The 6,125-nt window shown below is 37.2% G+C and overlaps 1 pseudogene; it reads right to left on the bottom strand.

The window, feature by feature from the left end:
• Positions 1-1,133: 1,133 nt before the first annotated feature.
• On the bottom strand, positions 1,134-2,392 carry LOC101442870 (DNA primase small subunit pseudogene; annotated as a pseudogene).
• Between the last annotated feature and the right edge of the window lie 3,733 nt (positions 2,393-6,125).

The following is a 6,125-nucleotide window of genomic DNA, read 5'->3' as shown; positions in this document are numbered from 1 at the left end:
TATGAGGTCCCCATTCACCCCCACCGCCCCCACCCCACCACTCCCCCCACAGCAACATTCTCCCCCATCATCATGACACATCCATTGCATTTGGTGAGTACATCTCCGGGGATCGCTGCATCTCATGGTCAGTGGTCCACATAATAGCCCATACTCTCCCACGTTCCATCCAGTGGGCCATGGGAGGGTCTACAATGTCCAGTAATTGTCCCTACAGCACCACCCAGGACAACCCCAAGTCCCGAAAATTCCTCCACATCTCATCTCTTCCTCCCATTCCCCGCACCCAGCAGCTACCATGGCCACTTTTTCCACACCAATGCCACATTTTCTTGATTACAACCACAATAGTTCATGAATAGAATATCAGTAAGTCCACTCTAATCCTTACTGTATTCCTCCTTCCTGTGGATCTTGGATTGGTTGTGTCTATTCCACATCTATGTCAAGAGGGGGCTAAGCTGCTTTTTTAAGATTAATCCAATTGCTCTCTGAGAGAAAAAATTAGGAGCTACATTTGCAACAATCATACAAAACACTATACTAAGCCCTAATACTGTTAATCTATTAATTGATACCTCTTGAATTTAAGTTTTAGTAAATTTAGATGCCTTGTTTAAAATGATTTTTAAAATATGGGCAATGAGTTATGGCCTGACCAATAACATTAGTAAGCAAAATTAGGAAGTGACTGGATATACACTTCAGGTATAATTAACTTAAGGGTCTAAGAATTAAAGCAAAACCCCCACTCATCCTGTAATTGGAGGCTACAGTGAGCTGGGATGAAGGTCTTGGGTATATCACTGCTCACATACCTCTATTTATTGTAGCTGAGTATTGAACCCAATAATTTACATCCGTTATCTTTGTATAATATTAAATTTTACAAATGTTATCTGAAATCCAATCATCACTTATTCCTCCCTTTTGTGCTATTTTTGGGAATCTTAAAGCTCTCCATCAGTGATCTCAAGGAATCTTTTCAACATAATTCTTTCTCAAGAAAAGGAAATTTTACTTGAAGCATTAAGATGCATACATGGTTCTGCTGTATATATTAGATGGCTCTCGAAATATTTGATCTTTGGTTGAAGGTAAAAGATATCCATATTGTTTTGATGAGAGTTATTTCAGAAATCTTTCTGTAAATCACTCTTCTTGAAAAGCTTTCCTTTTTAGTATGTGTCCAGTTTTTCAAGAAACTGTTCAAAAACTCTCACATAAGGTCTAAACTGGTCTTCTTATAATCTCTGGTTCTACGTTTGATGTCAGGTTTAGCTTTATTCTCCTCTTTTTACTCTCCATTAGTGGAAATGTTATCCAGGACATGGCAGATGGTGCTTATGTTTGGAATGGCAAATGGATCAAACACATCCACTTCCTGTAAATCAATAGGAACATAAATGCAACCTGTTTTAGGATGAACACTAAAAGGGCTCTTCAATAAATGATTGATTCCTTTGCTGACATTGATATCCAGCTGGGGAAAACAGTACTGCAGCATGATCTCCTATTCTAGCCAGGGTCCACATTTGTCATTTTTGTTACTCTGACATCTACCCACTACTTTCTTCAAGTACTCCCAATGCTGAAGTGAATTGCGATGATTTTGGAAGGCTTGCTGAAGTTCATCATGAATTGTTTCAGGAATAAGAGCTAAAATCTTATCCCAGCTTTCTTTATTTTCTAGAATATCTTGATTGACCAAGGCATATTCTTCAAAGTATTTTTTTAATTATGTTTATAGAGTTTCTGACGAAAAGTTGAATTTTTTCACTGAGGTGAGCTTTCTTTTCAACTTCTTGACCACCCTTTAAAAGACTCAAATACTTAACTATCCCAGAGCATACTGTAGAGGGCAATTTTCTAACTGATTCATCATAGAACAAAAATTAATGCCTCTCTTTCCAGAATACACACAAAGATGATGCTTAAATCTAAAGTTTTCCTTCATTGCTCAGTCAATGATGTTTAGGGCCATTGTCATGAGGGTCCAGCACTTGGAACATATGTCTGCAGAAGCACAACATCTCCTCACATCGTTGTAGTCTGTCATATCAATGTCAAACACAAGCTCTTTTTCCTGAGCCTGGAAAGCTCCCAGATTCACAGTATTATGTTGACTAGGTCTGTGGGAATGCACTGCGCCTATGTCAATCTTGTATAGCTTCATTTTCTGCATCTCCTTTTCCAGGTCACCCTAATTGTTGAAGGCTTTGTAGTGAACATAAATGTCATCTTTCAAAGTAAATGAAAATTCACGGTGTTGAAAGTAATTATTTATCACTCTGCAATAGTTCAGCCAGCGATAGTAGTGGGCGTAGGGGAAGAATCTCTGGTAATAACGTTTAAGCAGTTCAGGCAGGTCGGCGGGGTCAAATGTCTCCATGAACAACAGATCTTGACACAGCCAGGATTATATGCTAAGAATTGGCAGCAACCACACTCTTGTATTTTTTAATGTAACATTTTTTGTGATCTATGTATCTTCAAAAAAATACAATAAAAAATGCTCAGCAAAAAAAAAAAAAAAGAAGACATGACACAAAATAGCTGGCTTCTAGTAATGCAAAACTCCCTACCTTGAGATAGTTGATCAGAGCTGATGGTTTAGTCTGGAGCCCTATAACAAAGAAAACTAACTTTTCTTAGGGGGTATGAATCTCATTTGTTTTGTGTTCTTACCCACAATAATAACCAGGCAAAGATATAAGGGACAATGGATCTTATTATTCCCTGAAACAAGAATTCTTGAGTAATCATTCCGTTGAATGACTATAGCCCAGTAACAATGTCTCAAGGTTTAGTAATCAACCATCAGATTACTAAATTACTTCAGAAGCATCAGTTGTCAATTGAAAAAGAAATATGTACTGATCTGCAAAAGTATATACATAGTGTAACCTGCTGGATACCTTGAATTTTCATGCATGGTATGTTTTGCTTAAGGAAGAATTTTTAGATTTATTTAAAATTCTATAGTGAAGCTTCCAAAATTAGACCAATTACAGAGAATTTTTTTTCCTTCTTTAACTTTTATACACACACATGTGTATATGTATGTATGTCTATATATATATATATATATATATATATATATATATAGAGAGAGAGAGAGAGAGAGAGAGAGAGAGAGAGAGAGAATGAAAACCAATAAGCTATATTCTCAGTGGACCACAAGCTGTGAAAAATCACTGAAAACTAGAAAATTGACTAGAAGCCTCAGAGGGAAGACAGAGTCTCAGAAGGAGACTACAGTCAAGGTTAAATGAGGGAACATTATACAAACAGAGAGAGAAGATCAGCACCAAAGTCACTTAATATCAGGAAATATAACAAACCAGAACCAGGCAGAGGTTCAAGGAACTAGCAGGATAATTAGGTGGGTTTCTCTGGATACTATCCAGGTGTTTTAGACTCTTTTTACACCAAGTGGCAAAACATATATTTGTACACCAATATTCATAACACCATTATTCCCAATTGCCAACAGATGACAGCAACTCCAGTGCCCATGATAAGATAAACAGATGGAAAAAAATATATAGTATATCCATACAATGGCATATTATTCAGCCCAAGAAGGAATAAAGTTCTGATACATGCAACAGCGTGGATGAAACTTAAAGCCATCCTCTTGAGTGAAATAAGTCAAGCACAAAAGGACAAATATTGTAAGAGCCCACTGATATGCAATAATTAGAATGAGCAAATTCATAGAGACAAAACATAGATTATAGGTTAACAGGGGTGAGGATGAAGAATGGAGAGTTAATGTTTAATGGGTATAGAGTTTTTGTTTGTGGTAACAGAAAAGTTTTGGTAATGGATAGTGCTGATGGTAGTAGAGCATTGCGAATGTAATACCACTGAATTATATACTTGAAAGTGATTAAAATGAGAAATATTATATATATTGTATGTGTTACCACAATATATATTTTAAAAAGATTTATTTATTTCCCCTTTTCCCCCCACCCTGGTTGTCTGTTCTGTGTCTATTTGCTGCATCTTCTTTGTCCACTTCTGTTGTTGTCAGCGGCACGGGAATCTGTGTTTCTTTTTGTTGTCATCTTGTTGTGTCAGCTTTCTGTGTGTGCAGCGCCATCTGGGCAGGCTGCACTTTCTTTTTGCGCAGGGCGGCTCTCCTTACAGGGCGCACTCCTTGCGCGCATCAGCACTGCGCATGTGCCAGCTCCACACTGGTCAAGGAGGCCCGGGGTTTTAACTGTGGACCTCCCATGTGTTAGACGGTCGCCCTAACGACTGGGCCAAGTCGGCCGCCTACGTTTTTTAAATAGAAAAAAAAAAACACACAGGACAACTTTTCCGTAAAACTTTACAAAATGCAAGTAGAAATCATGTCATGGTGAAAATTGTTAAAATTAAAAACCCAAAGAACAAGCCACCATATATCTTCCTCAGGTTATCATAATAACCTACTAATGGTTCTTCGTAATTCCATCCTTATCCCTCTACAACCCTTTGTTGACAGAAGAGCATGAGAGCTCCCTTTACAATTATGACTACATTATGCCTCTTTCCTGTTCAAAGCACTCTACTTGATTGACATACCTGAATAAAATCATGTCCTCAACATGTCTTCCAGTGCTCGGTATAATGTGTCCAAGCCTGTCTCTCCAGCCCTATCCCTTCTCATTCACTTTTCCTCTACAGGTTCCAGCCACACTGGCTTGATTGCACATTTCCCTTCAGTGCATTTGCACCTAATCTTTCCTCAGATGCCTGCTTGGTCCGTACCCTCACTTGACTCAGGTCTCTGCTCATTTGTCACATCTTCAAAAAGGCCTCCTGACCACTCTATCTAAATTAGTACCTCTTTTACACTACTTTCTCAAAGCATGCTTTAATTATTCTTCATAACAATCCTTAACACTCAACATCAGCTTAGTTTACTAAAGCTGCTGTAATAAAATACCACAAACTGGGCGGCTTAAAAGAACAGAAGTATATTGACTCACAGTTCTGTAGTCTAGAAGTCTGAAATCCAGGTGTCAGCATGGTCATGTTCCCTCTGATGCTTCTAGGGAAGAATCTGTTACCTGCCATTCTCCTATTTTCTGATGGTTTATCAGCAATCTTTGGGCTTCGGTCTCTGTCTCCATTATCAGACAGTCATATTTTCTCTGTGTGTTCAACTTTCCTCTTCTTATTAGGATACCAGTTATACTGCATGATGAGTCCACCCTAACCCAGTTTGACCTCCAGAGCTAACATCTTTAAAAAGCCTACTTCTTAATAAGGTCACATTCACAGGATCAGGGATAGGACTTGAAAAAGGATTTTAGGGTACACAATTCACCCCATAACAGTCACTTTAAACTGCTTTATTCACTAAAATGTAGCTCCATAAGGGCAGACTTTTTTTTTAACTCACTAGTTCTAGGACCTAGAAATTGTCTGGCATTCAATAGCCATTCAATGCATAGTTGCTGAATATTGATTAACTGAATGAGTATCACACATGCATAAAAATGCAGAAAAGTGGTTTAGTGAGAGGGAAGGTCTAGCTGAGAAATTTTCTTAAAAATAATGAAAAAGATAAAGAGATGCCAATCAATGCCAAATTAAGGGGCATGGAAATATGTGTATATGTATATATATTTAAATATCTTTCAAATCAGAGTTGTAGGAGGAGAGAGTAAGAAGAATGTAATAAATTAATAAAAAAGACAAAATAACTATATAACTAGCATTTTCAACAACTGAAGAAAGATCAGAATGCTCAGATTGATAGAACATACTGAATGTGGAGTGTTATATATTTAAAAAACCAAATAATAAGCCAACACAGGGACCCATTATGGTAATATTTCAGAAATGCAAAATATATAGGTATAAATCTTAGCAGAAGTATACTAAATCATTACAGAAAAAACTTGAATTTTACTGATAGCATCAATGAAGACCTGCATAAGTTGAGATCTATCCCATGATCTTGTATGTGAATATTAACATTTGAAATATGTATATTTATCCTATATTAATCAAGATAATGCAATATCAATGACAAACTAAATGGGGATTTTCATGGAACTCGAGAAGCTAAGTGTAACCCTCACATGGAATAGTACATACTCTAGGAGGCTTTCACCATTAAA

This window comes from Dasypus novemcinctus, chromosome X (genome assembly GCF_030445035.2).
Source record: "Dasypus novemcinctus isolate mDasNov1 chromosome X, mDasNov1.1.hap2, whole genome shotgun sequence".
Lineage (NCBI taxonomy): Eukaryota > Metazoa > Chordata > Mammalia > Cingulata > Dasypodidae > Dasypus > Dasypus novemcinctus.
Note: the sequence above shows the minus strand (reverse complement) of the source record. Positions and strands in the feature narration are given on the sequence as shown.